Below are 19,199 nucleotides of genomic sequence, written 5' to 3'. Positions count from 1 at the left end.
TCGCCACTTTTTGTTTGGGAACAACCTCTGGGCCACAACTTTAGCGGTGAAACTTTCAAGGATTATTTGTTATGTTAAGATGTGGAAGTGATTTAAATTTGAAAGTCATAGACCAAAGGTCAAGGTCAAAGTCAGACAAAAGTTGACCGAAATAAGCAGCTGTGGCGGAGATCTGCACTCCGAGTGCTTTTCTAGTTCATCAATATCTCTCTTAAAAAAACGTTCATGTTAATTGAATGGAAAACGGGGTAAAGTGGTTATTTCATTTTAATTTGGGAATAGAGATGATCTGGGAATTGATCACATTATGAATTAAATCACCGTTTTATTATTAAAGGGGTTTCCTATTGCCAGGCCCTTGGGGAAGAAAGGGGATCCTTTGAAGCGCCCTTGTTTTCTGTCATATTCTTGACCTAGACATTGTGAAGTGTTCGGAATGTGTGACAGATAACTTTGCATTGAATAAAAATTCCTTTCGGAAAATGGTAATAACTTTAAAAAAAAAAAAATTATTTCTAAGATAGTATTGGTTTCAAACGCAATGTTTTTAACAAGTGTCATGAAAAATCACTCTATCCAGACACAGACACACACACGTGTCTGTATATATATATATATATATATATATATATATATATATATATATATATATATATATATATATATATATATATATATATATATATAGAGAGAGAGAGAGAGAGAGAGAGAGAGAGAGAGAGAGAGAGAGAGAGAGAGAGAGAGTGTGTATATATACATATATATATATATATATATTATATGTATATATATGTGTGTGTGTGTGTATGTATATCAAGTATATCTATCTATCTATCTGTATATATATATATATATATATATATATATATATATATATATATATATGTATATATATATGTATATATATATATATATATATATATATATATATATATATATATATACAGTATATATATATATATATATATATATATATATATATATATATATATCTACAGTATATATATATATATATATATATATATATATATATATATATATATACAGTATATATATATATATATATATATATATATATATATATATATATATATATATATATATATATATATATCTACAGTATATATATATATATATATATATATATATATATATATATATATATATATATATATATCTACAGTATATATATATATATATATATATATATATATTATATAAAAAAATAATAAAAAAAATCTCTCCAAGGCAAGTGGCATTATTTATAATAGTAAAAAGGAAGTTTGAAATAAAAAAATAATCAGATCATTAAACTCCTTTACGTCGCTGCGCTGACAAAAGGTTTGCCAAAGTTTTACTGTAATGAGATGCAAGATTCTTTCCTTACTGAATGATATCCTCAGAAGAAAACTATGTATATAAAATTAACTTTTTCAGTAGCAAACATTCTGCCTCGTAAAAATACATAGTAAGTTTTACATTGAGGAAAAAGGAAAGAAATTTGGAAAATAGATTACGGGGAAACAAAATAGTCGTTCAAGAAGATGAGATCAGAGTAGTTACTGAACAATGTTGGTGAAAAACGCATGGGATGGATTTTCAAATTACCAAAATCTCCTACTTATAATCAATCCGCAGTGGCCAGCGTGGTGATGAAAACTGGCCATACTCCAGACATGAATAAGGACATGTCCGAGGCCTTTTATTATTATTATTATTATTATTATTACTAGCCAAGCTACAACCCTAGTTGGAAAAGCAAGATGCTATAAGCCCAAGGGATCCAATACGGAAAAATAACCCAGTGAGGAAAGGAAATAAGGAAAAAAATAAATGATGAAAATAAATTAATAATAAATCATTCTAAAAACAGTAACAGCGTCAAAACAGATATGTCCTATATAAACTATTACCAACGTCAAAAACAGACATCTCATATATAAACTATAAAAAAGACTCAAGTCAGCCTGATCAACATAAAAACATTTGCTCCAACTTTGAACTTTTGAAGTTATACTGATTCAACTACCCGATTAGGACTAGAAACAGCTGCATTTGTTCTTGTTATCAAGATTAGACATCATTAATACAAAGAATGTGATTAAAGAAGCATGGTTATCCGAAGTAGCCTACTATACAATTAATCCTTTACCGAGTCGACCACAATGGATCCTGTGTAAGAGGATTATTTGTGACCCTGGGTCTCTAACCCTTATACCTTTGTGGAAGAGAGGAGGAAGGCATTGTTTGTTCGTAAGGTGTCTGTCTCACGAACGCAGAACCTTTGAGAAACATTAACATTATCATTACTTGGTAAGCTACAACCCTAGTTGGAAAAGCAGGATACTATAAGCCCAGGGGCTCCAACAGGGAAAATAGCCCAGTGAGGAAAATAACAAGGAAAAATGATATATTTTAAGAAAAGTAGCATTAAAATAAATATCTCCTATATAAACTATAAAAACTTTAACAAATCAAAAGGAAGAGATATAGGATAGAATAGTGTGCCCGAGTGTACCCTCAAGCAAGAGAACACTAACTCAAAACAGTGGAAGACCATGGTACAGAGGCTATGGCACTACCCAAGACTAGAGAACAATGGTTTGATTTTGGTGTGTCCTTCTCCTAGAAGAGCTGCCTACCATAGCTAAAGTCTCTTCTATCCTTACCAAGAGAAAAGTGACCACTGAACAATTACAGTGCAGTAAGTAGCCCCCTGTGTGAAGAATTGTTTGGTAATCTCAGTGTTGTCAAGTGTATGAGGAAATGGGAAAATGTATAAAGAATAGGCCAGATTATTCGGTGTATGTGTAGGCAAAGGAAAAATGAACCGAAACCAGACAGAAGGATCCAATGTAGTACTGTTTAGCTAGTCAAAGGACCCCATAACTCTCTAGCGGTAGTATCTCAACGGGTGGCTGGTGCCCTGACCAACTTACTACCTTAGGTTACGGATATGGATGGGTGTGGTGAGCGGGGGATATGAGTGAGGTGGGACTGGGATGCAAAGAATAGTAATCAATGGAAAATGTTGACTCGAACGGCCGACCCTGCTATACAGTGGGATTAATATGGTCGAATGAAGAAGATCCAATATTGTATAATGAGATTTTATGCAAGTCTACAAAACATAGGCGTTCATTTTTTTTTCGGTCAAGAACCAGGTGATATGGTCAATTTCATCATCATTTTCCTTTTTGATAATAATGAATAACGTTGTATGCATAAAGTAAAAAAAAAAAAAAAAAAAAAAAAAAATTAATTCCTTACTGATTAAATATAAATTTTTAGGAACTGCAATTAATTCATAATTGATGGATGAAATCATTCTTAAAATAATAGCAAGAAAAGATAATTGTGCTTGATTATATATTTATGGAAACAAACTCAGACCCAAGACTGTGGGTGACCATGGCAAAGCCAGGGTTTGAAAACATTGATAATAAGGTCAGAGCTCTGGAAATGCAATTTATTATGGTAGGCTACCACTAGACACAAATTAGTGATAGTGAATAAACAAACATAGCAATCCATACATGCGAATAGAAATGGTAGAAGCACATAGTGTCATATTTTTAAACAATTTCATTCTCGTTCCTAAAATTTAGTAGAGTGGTGGCTCAGAGTAGCAATAGCTCATTAATTAGGCTTAAACGTGTAAAACCATTTTATCGTTAATCAACCTCTTTGAAAAATCGGCCACATTTTATCCTTTTAATCAACGCCCTAGAGAACTACAACTCTGTCATGAAGTTTATACAATAACGTCTGCCCAAAGTTCAGATATAAGTGGAGGGTGGAAAGAAGGCTAGTTCCCCCTACATTTTAAAACAGGAGCTGGTACCACAGCATGGAACGAACTCAGGCAGCCTGGTTTAAAGCGGCGATGGGACCCGGATGAATACAAAATTTTCTAAAACTCGCAAAGGGAGATGAAAATAACATCATACCCGTTTGGTCTCTATCCCTAATCCCATTAGCAACTTCAAGATCACTTAAGGATAATCATTAAAATCAGATATCAGAACAACTTGTAAATAGGACAATTTCTTGTAAATGTTCAAATGTTCACGACACAATGTCAAACCTTAAGTTTGAAGAAATCAAGCTAGCTTGATCCTATTTTCTAAAAATCTACCTATTTCATGTTTTCTTCTATTCTAGAATAAGTGTCACATACCTTTAAATATATCGAGATCTTTTGGAGTCTCTTTCAAGGTCTTATGGCTATTCCTCTGCTACATATAGTTTCAGTAATTACAATCCATTATCCTCTCTATTTGCAAGAACAAACTGGGACACCAGCTCCCCCGGGCTCCTGAGGTATGGACTAACTCCCAGCATCTTCCATAGAATACAAAATTAGTTATCAGAAGAGATATGTGCCATACAACTTATTCATTTTACAGCCTACAAAACATTTATGTACAGTAATATTTACTAAGTAATTTGTATTTTTCTTGACTTTACAAACCTGAGACCTTTAATAAAAGTGTGACTTCAGCGAAGCTGAAATGCCTGCTTAAACTATAAACAAGGTAAATAGTTGCTGGAGGTGGATGGTACGCTCCTCCCACCCAGCAGGTAGGACAACGCACTACAGGTAGGTTGACACCTACACACTTTATAGTTGTGACGTAGGGTCGTGCCACCTCGTAGCGGAAAACACCCCAAAATGTACCAATGTTGCGACGTGAGTACACGAGGTCTTGCGACATGGCACGGAGTTGTTTTACAATGTCTTGCGAAGTGCCGCGAGGTGGTATTGGTATGTAATTATGCAGTGTTGCGAGGTACCCACAAGGGGTCACATAAAAAATGCCCAAGCTACTAGGGCGTTCAAAGCCTGGGGAGGACGCTCACTATTTTAACGACAATCATAAGTATTAGTTACTCTAGTGTGATTAAATCATCGAGAAAAAGTTGAAAAAACATTTAATATTTTACTTCAACATATAATACATGCTACCTTTCTTATTTTAATAATTTCATGAACAACCCCTTTTTTAACCCTTTTTAAAAGGCGATATCCTATGAGGTGTTTGTATGATATCGCCAAACCAATCTTGCGAGTTGGCGCAAGGTCAAGGCCATCACCTTGCACAATGCCGCAACCAAATTTAAAACGGTTTTAAAATTTGACGACGTCGTGACATTTTACAATTTCCTTGCGAGGACTTGTCACGAGCTGGCGCGAGGTGTTGTACCCCTTTATTCGAGGTGGCACAATCCCACATCGCAGCCAAAAAGTGCCTAGGTGTCAACCTACCTTACGCATCTAGGGTCCAGTCCAGTGCATAATGGAACAACTGCTGCACCCCAAAAGAGGGGAAAAGAAATGAGGAGAAAGGCCATCCAGTCTTACTTCATCTATGATTACATCCCAACTGCTATATTAGATAGGATGCTTCTTGTCTCATGAGAGAGCTAGCTTCGCAACACAACTTGTTAAGCAGCTACCACAGGAGCAAGGATAAGGCTATCCAGTAACCTATGAGTAAACTTCCGTAGATAGTGGGGACTGAAGGTCGTCTGTTGTCTTTCTGAAGATTAGGGCATACACAATATCCCTGACTTTGTGCATTCGAATCAGAATGGTCCTTTCGTCCTCTCACTGCATTATTACACTCGTGAAGCACACTTCATTGTGTGATATTTCTTCTGAAAATTATCAACACAATGACAATTTTTGACCAACACTACTTTCTCCACATGTAGCTAACCTAGTTGTACAACCCTAATCAGTCTACGGTACTTGCCTTCTTCATTTATAATATGATATACAAATCACAAAAATGACGTCACTTCGTGTAACTTTTATCTAACGTTGCAGAATCATATCAAAGAAGATTTAAGCATGGGATAACTAAAGATTTAACAAATTTGTTAGGATATGTTTAGTGGAGCTTTAGCTTATGGTGACAAGAGCCATATTGCTGCTAGCACAGGAGCCTGTGCCTCACAAAAGGTTGGGCAATCTTAAGCGAATGAAAAATAAGTGTTGGTGATCTTAAAAATATGAAAATAGCTAAATCAAGATTAAAATTATTCTATGAACCCAAAGCACTATTATTTTTGGTGTAAAACAGTGCATTCTTGAATATGATGATTCCAAAAGAAAGGTACCATATAAAAGTTGGTCCCACCCTCGGATCTCATCTTTTTCGTACCTCACATATAATTCTTATAATGAATAAAATTCTTGAACCGCACATATAATTCATACAATAAACTCTTAGACCTCACATAAAATACCTATATGAAACTAACTTTACAATTTACAAAATATTATGTTGATTTAGTGTTACCTTGCCAGGAGTGAAGCCATTCGGGAAGCTAACACAGAATTGAGACTCGAGTCCGAGTCTTAGGATACGCTAAGGATACAGTACAGGTACAGCAGTCTAAAAGGTGGGTCATCCTTTGGTAGGTAAGTAGGTAACGATACTGCAGTCTAAAAGGGCTAGGTAAGTAGGTAAGGATATGGCTCCTACATTAGATTGGGTGGGGAACCTTGGGTTAGGTGGTTTTCATGCATTTGTTTCCCTTTTAAAATGTGGTTTTAGACATACCTTTTTAAATTGATCATTTAATTTGACACCACTTACATGAATCATATATTTCTCAATGCCTGAGAATTTTTATATGAATTATGTGCAAGGTCCAAAAATTTTATTTATTACTGTACATGGATTATATGTGAAGTCCGAGAATCAGGTCTGAGGGTGGGTCTAACTTTTATGTGGTCCTCAAAAGAAAGTAATTTTTACATATTTGGACTGAAACTATCCACTAAGGAGGAATATGATAATAAAATGTATCAAGAATAAAAGTCAATGGATATATACAGTATATACTGTAGTTTCAACTTGTCTAAGCTTGTTTTCATAATAATCGGACACAGTAGTACGTCATTAACTCTCTCCCATTGGTAGGGATGTGCAAATACTACCACCATACATCCTGTGTATCATCAAAAGCAACTAAAAGGGCAGGTGCTGCCTTGCATTCTTGCTTTTTATCAAAAGGCTAGGCCCACTGGCAGTAATTGTGGAAACTGCTGCCTTACGCCTTACAGTTGGACTGTTTAGTCAAATGTTAGGTCCACCACCAATAACTGTGGTTGATGACTGCACGGGCATGTGATAGTAAAAAAGCTGTTCAAATTATTGTCCATGCCTGATGCTATTAGTACACATTAGGCAACTGACCCCTTAATGTAAGGATAATGGTGGGAAAGAAGAGTGAATCATTAACTCACCATAAAGGAGCTAACAGCTGAAAAATATATTTCCAGGAGGTTTTGTACATGTACCGGTATATTCAATAAATCTAAATTATTTTCATCTCAAAAAATATGATGGTGAATGCTAATAGAAGTGGAGTCTTCAAATTTGTAATTGAGTTATTAAATTGTAGAATCATCAGTCAAGTAACAGCCTGGAAGTTGAAATTTAAACTTGCAAATGGTACAGTAGTAGCTAGTACATGGCAACTGAAATTTCCCGTGTCTAGTTACAGCAAAAACTATGTATTCAGGTAATCGGATAGTAGTTTGCATCTGACCCATGTGTATTTTGCATGCTAATATTAGCCTAGAAAGCATGGTAGCCCATTGAAAATTTGGTAAAATTATAGAACAATGCAACAAATGGTTTATAGGAAATCTGACTTTTTTAATGTATTTTGTGGTGTTTTGACCATATTTGATAATGATTTCTGGTGGAAATCCATAATTTTCGAGTAATAGTTAAGGGTTTGCGCTAGGTATCGTTAACAATTACATACGAAACACCATAAAATATACTGCGTATCAGGTAATTAGCTAAATATATGATACTATAATTTCTAGCCAAGTACAATACATGAACCATAAATTTTCCTACTCGCTATCATGTGCTTTATGCATTTCTGATCCCGTTTATGAGTTTTTAGATTGCCTTATATAAAGACAATTATGGGGGAACCCAGCGAGAAACCCATTTTTTGAGTGGGGAAATGCCCAACTATTAGTGATTTTCAGCAATAATAATGGTCGGAAACGTACATGTTGAGCTGCGCTCGCAAGCCCCGTGGGTCATTATTTCGGGGTTACTTTTTACTTTCACATGAGCAACTATAGTTATACACTGTACAGAAAGCGTTTTCACCATAATCAATAGCCGACAAAGTTGAAATTACACTAAATTTTTTAAAAAATTACACTAATTTTTTATATAGATTGTACTTCCCTCTCAGAGATGTCTCCATGTGATGGTGGTGAAGCTAAAACTGAAGTGAAGGCTTGAAAAAACGACTGTTGTAGAACAACATAAATATTTGGAAGCTTGTGATTGGTTAAAAAACCCAGGTAATGATTACATCATACAAAAAACAGAAAAGCTGGCAAAAGCAAAAGCATGCAATGCATGCACAATACCTCACCATCAGTCTCCCAAATGTAAACAAAGAAGTAAGGGTAAGAATAAGCCTTCACATTTTAATCGACTGATGTGTAAGATATTATGACTCAGTCACCATTAAACATATAGATAAAAATGCCAAACTAGCTAGCACTCATCCATTACTTAAAGCAAATTCCAGTTTCGATAGTAATCAAAGTATTATATACTATCCTAAATAAAATAAGAGCTATAATTATATGGTAAATTCCAATATTGAAAATAAATATCAATGAGGTTTAGAATATAAAACGTTTGTCCCTTTATTCTGTTCGAACAAGTAGCTTATGAAGTACAGTACCACCTATCAGTTATTTTCTGAAATACAGGGTGGAAGGAATCTCCTGTGGCCCATGCTAAGATGACAAAGTAGCAAAATAAGAATTTTTTTTTTTATTAAAATCTGTAACTTCCTTAATAGAGGTTTCCGCCAGTAGTATATGGGATTCAAAATGGTGTATTTGTAAAGATCTATTCAATTATGTGAGTTTCAATGTCCTAACTAATATTGCACTGTTCTATAATGGAACCAAAAATTTCAGGAAAAATCTAAAATTTTGCAAGAAGTTTTTCTTTCTTCAACAAAATCTATACAAATACTTTTACTTTAAATTAACTTAGTAATACTAAGTATGACCTACATTACAATCCTTCAGCAGCACTATGTATGGCATGTTATTTTCCTTGGTCAAACCAGTGAAGCTGTAGAACATTTGGAGGAATCACATAGGTCTACCCCACCTCTAAGGGATATACGAAATACTGTACAGGATTTATTCCCAAGGTTGCAGTATTTAGATAAAGAGGAAAATCTGTAATAAACCATCTCAATATGATTACCGATACTTATTTTTTTGTTGAGTGGAACTGATGGTCAGGGCCACGGTATGGGGACTCTTGAAGAGACAGCACCTACGTTTAGTGTCAAGTTTATTTTAAACTTATATATAAATTATCCATAATTTCCAAGTATTATGTGACTTTTCTATAATTGAATCAGATAAGAAGTCTTGCTTAGTAGCAAAAACCATTATCAGCACTTACCTCAGATTTGAAATATGGTGTTATTGGTAGCCCGGATAATAATGTAGAACTACAAACTGTACAAGGCAGATCTTCGTGATTTGATGAGCCTTTATTTTCCGAATGCATTATAGGAGCTACAATTATAAACGTCAGTGATATCTTACTGCTTTCCTTGGATATTTCATGAAGACGAAAAAATATGCATCACAATTGCCACCAAATCTATGAATGTTTCACGGTACTTTAACTATGAAAATGAAAAAAAAAAAAATACTCTGGTCTTATGAAAATAAACAATAAATACTCCACTGGTTTCATGAAAATAAACAAAAAAGAAATACTCTGGTTTTGTGAAAATGAAAAAAAAAAAATACTCTGGTTTTATGAAAATAAACAATAAATACTCCACTGGTTTCATGAAAATAAACAAAAAAGAAATACTCTGGTTTTGTGAAAATGAAAAAAAAAAAATACTCTGGTTTTATGAAAATAAACAAAACAAAAAAAATACTCTGGTTTCAATACTAGTTAGTAGCACAAAGGAAATCTTTGTTGACAGTTGTTTTTCGTGTCTTTCGTGAAATATCCATTCACAATTTTGAACTGCTCTTGGAATGTCACTGAAAATGGAAATTCCTGACTCAAAATAACCATGTGTATGAACAGAAACCATTATTTGTGGAATATTTTGCCGAGGGATATATCACCTGTGAAAAAAATATTTACGGGCCTGGGGTCCCCGCTACCGAAACAGGTTAGGCTAGTGTGGCCATATAACATGCTTAGATTAATACTGTTGTTATTATTCTTATTATTTGCTAAGCTGCAAAGCTAATTGGAAAAGTAGGATGCTTTAAACTCAAGGACTCCAACAGGAACATAGCCCAGTGAGGAAATCAAATAAAGAAACTAATAGCATGAATACCATAGTGAAAAGAGTCTCTTCTACTCTTTCCAAGAGGAAAGAAGCCACTGAACAATTGAGTGAAGAATTTTCCTGTTATCTGGGTGATGTCAGGTGTATGAGAAATGAGGAGAATGTATAAAGAATAGGCTTGACTATTCAGTGTATGTGTTGGCAAAGGATAAATGAACCCCAGAGAGGGATCATCTGTAGGACTATCTGGCCAGGCAAAGACCCCAATAACTCTAGCAATAGTAGCTTATCTCAATGGGTGGCAGGTGCCTTGTTCAACCTACTACCTAGATCCAAGTTAGACGGTGTTACACAATTCATGATTTTAGCATCATGTTATATATCTATTAAACTGTTTCAAAAGTCATGCGTAAGTGAAATTTATGAGATGACTTTCTATTAGTTGATGTAATTCTTCAATCCGAGTCTCCTGAATATTATATGAGTGACTGTTATGCCATTGACTTAGCCTTAAAAACAGTTAGCTGCCGTTACTCAACAGATTAGGATGTAAACTCAATTTTTAACTGTATAGAAAATAAATGATCTGACACAGACTAATTATGCTTCATTTATACATATTCAACCATGGTGTCAGTAGAGAAAGTTACTAGACCCGGCCTAGGCCTACATGTCTCTTTTTTTTTTTTTCCCCGTGTTAGCAAGGTGTTAGACGTGGTGATAAGCAAAGGACAAATATGAGTAACCTCATTATACTACTAATATCAAACAGTGGATACTTAGGGTAAAATTGACACCTCTAACCTTCAGCTAGACAGCATACGGTGTCACACGACCCCCCTAATCAAACACTGGCTGCAAGGTTGTAGTATAGAATTTTTAAGTGACTGGCCCCATGCTGACTCTAGTCCACTTGAAAAGTTGGTCAATTGTAAAACAACGCTTGCAGAACGTTGATTGTGCCACTATCGAAAAGCTCAAGACAACTATCATCGCTGCCTAAAAACGGCATCGAACTGGAGATCTCCAAAAACCTTATCAAAAGTGTTTCCAGGTGCCTTGAAACAGCTAGAGAAGAAATTTGCTGATAACAAATACTAATTAACTTAGGTAAGCTCACAGCCATTATTATGCCTCAATGAAATTTATTAATTGTCTTACAGGTCGGCAAAGTTCCACTTGCATTTCTTCGTGCATAAATCATCTCGGTGTGTAAAGAAGTCGTGTGGCCATTTTATGTACAGTACTGTATGTATATATCTATCTATCTATCTATGTATCTATATATGTATGTATATATGTATATATAGTGTTTTGGGGTTTTTCCTCTAACTTTCCAAATATTTTGAAAATGGAACTATTCAAGTATCAACATATAATGGGCATTTTTGATATGATTAAGGTGTGATTCTGTGTTTGTCATCTTCGAATCATAAGTTTTTTTCATTGAGAAAGTTGCATAGATTTAGATCTATTTCACAAAATTATAAATTGACTTCAAATTCTGGAAAGTATTAACTGGATGAAAAAAAATCATGGTGGTAATGCACTTTTTATCCAGATAACGCAGTGAGCGGACGACACGCTATTTCTAGGGTGCCGAGCCAAGGCCGTTGAGCACAGCGTAAGTTCTCAACTGATGCAAAGGCTAAACTGACCCTAGCTTTACTACATCCCAGCTGTCTGCCCCCATCCAGGTTGGCCATATGCCAATTCTGTAAACTGTTTAATTCTGTGATTAATTTATCAAATCTGCCAGTATTTTATATTAGAAAATTATAGAAATAAGATGAAGGATGCTGAAAGTACTGCTTAATATTATTCATTTGTATAAAATAAATTATATGAATTGATCACTCATCTGTCTGGTAGAGGTTTACAACCCACCAGCCCTTATGGACCAGCTACCACTGTATATATATATATATATATATATGTGTGTGTGTGTGTGTGTGTGTGTATATATGCAGTCAGACCTCTGATGCACCTAGGTTAGGTAACAGAGAGAAGCGCTAAAAATGAATGTCCGCAAATAATTGCTGCCCTAGGGCGGGTTAACTCTTAATATAACAATTCACTTCCCATTGTCTACTTGCAGTCAACTAACACACTAAGTAACCCGCTGCGCTGCCTATTATTGTTTTTATTTAGTTTCTATCACAGTAAAGTATGAGTATTGTATTATGAACACATTTCGGTAGGTGTACAGCACGCGTACACACTTATACGTAAATGATGTACTTTAACACCAAAACACTGTTCTGTCTAATATACTGTAACTCTCGCTGATACTGTAGTGTATATTACTCTAATATATGTACATTATTATTACTACAGTAGGCTACAGCTTGATTAGCTAAGGTAACACTCATAACTGTTCATTGTTTTCCACAGGTCAACTTGCACCATTTATTTGAGTCAGCACACGGAAGCCTACATTACACATCGTGCATGTTTTTTTTTCCTATTTACTTGCTGTACACTATTGCAGTACTGTACAGTAGTTAATAGAACATTAAACAATTCTGTACATCACTGTAATATAGTACGTACATACTACACTAACAATGAAAATAAAAGTAAAAGTTAGGAAAACATTGTATAAACCCCACTAACAATTTTCGTATGAAATTCTACACAGTATCATGTTGTGCGGAAACTCTTGAGGCGTCGTCTCTTACATATACAGTATATATATTAAAATCACTACTCTACTGTATTGTACAGAAGTGTACAGTACACATTATGTACATGTATTTACAATTATTGCAGTGAAGAAAAATACATTCAATAGTGAAATTAATGTTACTTCAAAAATACAAAAAGTATAGTATGTACTAATCATGTATGTACATACAGTACTCCTGTAATTACAAAAGTATGGTATGTACTTCATAATGCGTACTGTACTTATAAACATATAATTATTTTCACTGCAATATGTACAGTATCTAAAAAAAATTGAAAAGATTACAGTAACAGTACTTACAAGAAAATAGTTTGCCAAAAGGCAAATTTGGTGCGGTGGATGGAGGTATGACTACTCTCTCCCGTACCCATGGAATGGTAATGCTGCTCAGCGTAACAGGATATATATATATATATATATATATAAAACTAGACACTTGCTCATTATTATATAAGAGAGATTTCTCTTAGACTCGCGTGTTTTCATACGGCGATATTTAGTTTGGGAATTACAATCTCTCATATTATTCCTTGCTTCTGATCATTTATTGTCAACATTCTCTTACTGTTTATGCCACTGTGTTCTCGTAATGTGCTTGACGTTATTGAAGGCGGTAATTACTTTATTTATGCAATCAAATTTGTGTAATATTAGTACAAGTTAAACGCTCCCAGCTGTAGTCATTGCTTGCCAAAGTAATCGTATGATAGGGAAGAAAAGTATTAATACGTCTGTTCGAGTAAATTAATCTTTGTAACAGAATATAAAAGACTAGGCCTTTGAATTATATGTAAATTTAGATGGTTTAGTCTTTATGGTTGAGAAGTCTGTAGGAGAACGAGCTTTTTTTTTTTTTTTTTTTTTTTTTAGCCAACATTGTCCAAGGAGATATGAATAACTATTTTTTTTTCTTTTTTTTTAACAGCCAACATTGGCCAAGGAGATATGAATAACTAAACTCTTGAACTTCACAGTGAATAGAAGGTGAAGTAATTCTTACAAAAATTGTATAACATTTACTCTGACGTTTCGGAATCGTGAAGAGGTTACCAAGGTAACCAGGAGCGTTGAGGATCTCGCATATACTTTTTTCAACTCGCTCCCCTTGTGCTAGTAGTAATAATGGAAAGACAATATTCCCCAGGGCACTAACTATTAAAAAAAAACTCTATGTATTGCTTGAATAATGCTTTTTCCAATTTTCTACCACTTATTATTTTGTTCTCGTGCGTGGACATTTGCAAGGCCTGTAGTTCACCACGTAATCTACCTGTAAAATAGCGCGAAGGTCAAATGGGGTCAGGAGAGGAATGTGGCATACAACCTCAGTCCCTCTTCATAATTTATATATGGAAGATCTATTTTAACGTTACTGACGTTGAAATAATTTATATTAGTCATTACTTCTCACGTAGTTTATTTATTTTATTTTCTTTATTTATTTTTTTTTTTTTTTTTTTGCTTTCCTCACTGGGATATTTTTCTCTGTTGGAGCCCTTAGGCGTGTAGCATTATGCTTTTCCAACTCGGTTTGTGCCGTGGTTAATAATAATAATAATAATAATAATAATAATAATAATAATAATAATAATAACAATAATAATAATAATAATAATAATTTGATGAGAAGTGGAAAGTTTAACTCTCTCTGGTGCCAGATCCTTTAAAGATATAAATATGAATAATAGTGATTTTATATATACACACATACTGGTATAATAATAATGTATATATGTTCATTTTATATGGACTAAATATATTTAGTTTTTTTTTTATTTTATTTATTTTGGATGGCATTTCTTTAGAATGGATACACAATACACCCTTAAGATGTTTATCTTATAGAGTATTTTCATAAACAACTTGAAAAGTCCTTACGGCTGGCAACACTACAGTATAAATATCAGGATGAGATTAATTTTATTTCTGTACAGCAATATATTAATTTTTATTATTTTTTTCTATAGTTTAACCTTTGAGTGAAAAATACATGACGTAAAATTTGTGCAATTGCTGACGTCATGTCGCTTATTTCGCTTTTAATTGGTATTTTTAATTGGTGTAACTGGTATTGCATAGTATATGGATATTGCTTTGCAATTCAGTGGCATTTAATCTTGTTTCATATAAATGTTTATTAATATTGAATAATAGAAATTCTAATTATATTCTTCATCTTTATGTATATAATCACACTTCGATTTTTTTCTAATTAGTTTATACAAAGCATGGGGTTGATTACAGCGCCGAGGTGTATGTTTTATTGAACTTACTATGAGGTCTTCCTCGTATTTTGAAATATTTGTCTTGCATTTTGGTTGTTATGTTGCAAACTCCTATATTTCATTCATTCAAGAGAGAGAGAGAGAGAGAGAGAGAGAGAGAGAGAGAGAGAGAGAGAGATAATTATTATACGTCAGACTTTATTCCCTCCCCATCTATTGTTGAATACACTTTCACTTAAAAATATGAATATTTTAAAAGAGAGAGAGAGAGAGAGAGAGAGAGAGAGAGAGAGAGAGATAATTATTATGCGTCAGACTTTATTCCCTCCCCATCTATTGTTGAATACACTTTCACTTAAAAATATGAATATTTTAAAAGAGAGAGAGAGAGAGAGAGAGAGAGAGAGAGAGAGAGAAAGAGAGAGAGAGAGAGAGAGAGAGAGAGAGAGAGATAATTATTATACGTCAGACTTTATTCCCTCCCCATCTATTGTTGAATACTTTCACTTAAAAATATGAATATTTTAAGAGAGAGAGAGAGAGAGAGAGAGAGAGAGAGAGAGAGAGAGAGATAATTAATATACGTCGGACTTTATTCCCTCCTCATCTTTTGTTGAATACTCTTTCACTTAAGAATATGAATATTTTAAAATTGTAGAATACTTATTTTCTTAGTCACAAGTCGTTAGTCTTTTGTCCTTTATAATCATAACCTGAACATACGTTTCTGGTTTTTATCAGCGTCCCCCTTCTGCTGTAATATTTTTGTAACTGGCTTCATATAATTTATAATTAAAACGTTTTGAACAAAGAAGATCGAGAGATTTATTCAGCGTGTTCTTATCAACTTCTCTACAAATCATGTTTCGTCCTGTGTTTCTGCATGTTATTAAGTTCTTTATGATAGGTTATTGACAAGAAAAGGAATAGTTGAGTGATCAAAAGTAAGCGATGGAAATGGAAGAAAACAGTGACATTATAAGAATATAATAGGAGAAAATATTGCTAGTGCATCCTCTATAATATGAAGAGGAAAAGAGAGGAAGAGATTTCTTTAAGATGGTACCTAATGATTCGAAGTGGGTAGGTCTTTTCTTAGCATTATTTTTGAATTTTTAAGTATTAGATCTCAAAGAGTTATTGGTGTTCCTCAGGGTAGTGTACTTGGCTCATTACTTTTCATACTACGGTAGCCTATATACACTTGATATACACTTGGAATAATTACGTTTGGGGGTTGTTGATCGAAAGTTAAGCCCATGATATAATGAAGACACAATACGTTACTTTATCTATCTTAATCCCTCATGTAATGATAAGTATTTATGACATGGAAGAGGATGAAATATTCTATAGATTCTATTCATCAGTTGGAGAAAATAGACACTGTATTTATGAGACTGAGAACTCTTAATCTACTTCGTGAGGGTGCCTATCTATTGCTTTCAGCCTTAGATATTGAATTCTGTCTTTAGAGTTAGTATATAGGGAGCCTGTTGTAAGCTCGGATAAAGAGGGAGGATTTAGAATAATGGTAAAAACTGCTAAAACTTGCTGCAAAAACGTAGCTATTTGGCGTAAGAGACAAAGTATACTCCTAGAATAAACCTTGAAGGAAATTTCAGGCTTCAAAAAGGCATTAAGAACCTTTAAAACTTAAAAGGGTCAACTTACTTTTTTGTAAGTTATCATTTCCGAAAAAAAAATGTATGTATATATATGTATATATACACGTGTTTTTGTTTCATATTCATTCTGTTTTCTCTTATTAAGTTATGTGGGTAATCTGTTCTGAGAAGCTGTTTTGGAAATTATTTTTTTTCTAGCTTTGTTCCATCCGATTGCTTGTATATTTTCAGTAATGATAATTCAGTTTGGTCAACTGAATATTGGTATTTATGTTTTGCCCATTGCATGAAAAACAAATCATGTACGTTATTATTGGAACTTTACATTGAACTGTTCAATGTAGAACGGGGTTGTAGAATAAACATAGTCATTGTTATGTTTACTCTCAAGAATATGTTCTTGAAGTTGGAGTCTGGAGTCTTCAAAGTTTGAGAGAAAGCAATATCGTGTCCTGGTAATACTGTAATCGTGTTGCTAATTACAGTTTGTATTGCGTTTGATGGGTGATATTATAAAGATTGTATTGCACATTCGTTACCTATATTACATATAAGCAGTAATTTACTTGTTTACTTGTTTTGGGTTTAAATCCAACCCTCCACTGAAGTCGAGTGAACTACTTCTCGGGCGGGTCCATATCAATCATCTAACGAAACATTTTTATTATAACTTATACAATTTCTTGATTGTAGCATCTTCCAAATCATATGATCTTGTGAAAAGTAATGTCTTTGGTTAATTCTTAAATTCAATTGCTCCCTTTAGGTCATTCATTTCAGTTGGCAGTTTATTATAATGTCTAGGCGCACAGTAGCTGAAAGCCCTTTCACCAAATTTACTATTTGTTCTTGGTTCAGATAGTCTATGTTTGTCACTCATGTGTCTTATGGTAACATTTGTTTCTAGTTCTAGTTTGTTCAGGCATTCTTTTAGATATTTTGGTTCAGTATCTTGAACGTTAGTAAGAGTAGCTTGTATTCAATTTTCGCCTTTACCGACAGCCAGTGTAATTTCATTAGTGCAGGGGTAATTCTATCCCTATTGTGTTACTAAATGTTTTACATGAATGTTAGTAACCATTAAATATTCTTTGCTACTTATGAACGTCATTCAAACAGAAGCCTTTTATGATATGAAAGGAAATCATGAGAACTTTATAACTATTCAAACACTTAGAGGTAAACACCTACTCTAACACGGAACTCGGAACTCATCTTGAAACAGTTATGGGAACAGAGATACGTTTGAATACTGGCGATTTCACTTCAGCGATTCCTTGTGTTTGGCTTGATGACAACAAAACCATTGAATGATTTAATCCGTAGGATATATTTGGTGTGCGATTATATACATATGTACATGTACTGTATACATTATAATACGCACGCACACATACACACGCACACACACATACACACACACACACACACACACACACACATATATATATATATATATATATACTGTATACATGTGTGTTTTTTTTTTGTGTGGGCATACTTTATATATTGTGTGTGTTTGTTTCTGTAGTCTACACGAGCTTTCCTTTAAATGTGTACTGTACAAGTTCGAAAGAAGTTTATATATTCAAAGGATGTTGGGGAAGTACAGCAGATTAGTAGTCACTGCTTGAGACCTTCGTTTCACTGACCCAGCGGATGTGTACTAGGCTGCAGATAGGCGACTGAACCCAAATTTATTTATACCGTACTATTCTAGGATTTCAAGTTTTTAATTTCTAAAACAAACCAAACGAACAGTTATTACTTGTGTATCGATTTTACTCATAAGCCTTTGTATATTCGATATTTTTTTCTAGAAATGGTACTTGTTTGATCTTGACTTCAGGTCCGCTGAGCTTTCGTTTCATAGCTATACTGTTTTCCCTTACAGCTGTTTGAACCTCTTGATTCCACCACCATATTTCTTTTATTTAATGTTCCTCAAATAATCTTTGCTCCGCCAGGGTCAGTTTTGCTCGAAAATGAAAATGATATCATTGCTCCTCTGTTTTGGCAAGCGGTACGTGGATGTGCTGCTTACACTATCCACGTGGGTGACTGTTAAAGTATCCTAAGTACCTATGATTTATATAACTTTGCTCAAATGAATTTGCTCTGATGTTGTTCCCTACACTTATAGATATACATTATCTCATTGCGCCTCTGTTCTGGAAAGGGGTACATGGATGTGCTGTGCATGCCATGTGCGTGGGTCACTATTAAATTATCATAATTACCAATAATTAATATGTGTGGAGATGGGTAGAGACTTCGGAAACTTTGTGTAATGAGGTGTGTGGCTATTGGCTA

At 34.0% G+C, this 19,199-nt stretch overlaps 1 protein-coding gene across 2 annotated transcripts in view; it reads left to right on the top strand.

The window, feature by feature from the left end:
* The first annotated feature begins 10,025 nt into the window (after positions 1–10,025).
* Positions 10,026–19,199, top strand: part of LOC137645867 (uncharacterized) — a 115,748-nt gene continuing 106,574 nt past the window's right edge. The window contains exons 1-2 of one of the 2 annotated variants that reach the window (XM_068378865.1): positions 10,030–10,123; positions 11,046–11,454. The gene's annotated coding sequence lies outside the window, so the exon portion shown is untranslated. Of the gene's footprint in view, positions 11,455–19,199 lie in introns of both variants that reach the window. The other variant, XM_068378864.1, reaches the window with a different exon arrangement.

Source organism: Palaemon carinicauda, chromosome 8 (genome assembly GCF_036898095.1).
Source record: "Palaemon carinicauda isolate YSFRI2023 chromosome 8, ASM3689809v2, whole genome shotgun sequence".
Lineage (NCBI taxonomy): Eukaryota > Metazoa > Arthropoda > Malacostraca > Decapoda > Palaemonidae > Palaemon > Palaemon carinicauda.
Note: the sequence above shows the minus strand (reverse complement) of the source record. Positions and strands in the feature narration are given on the sequence as shown.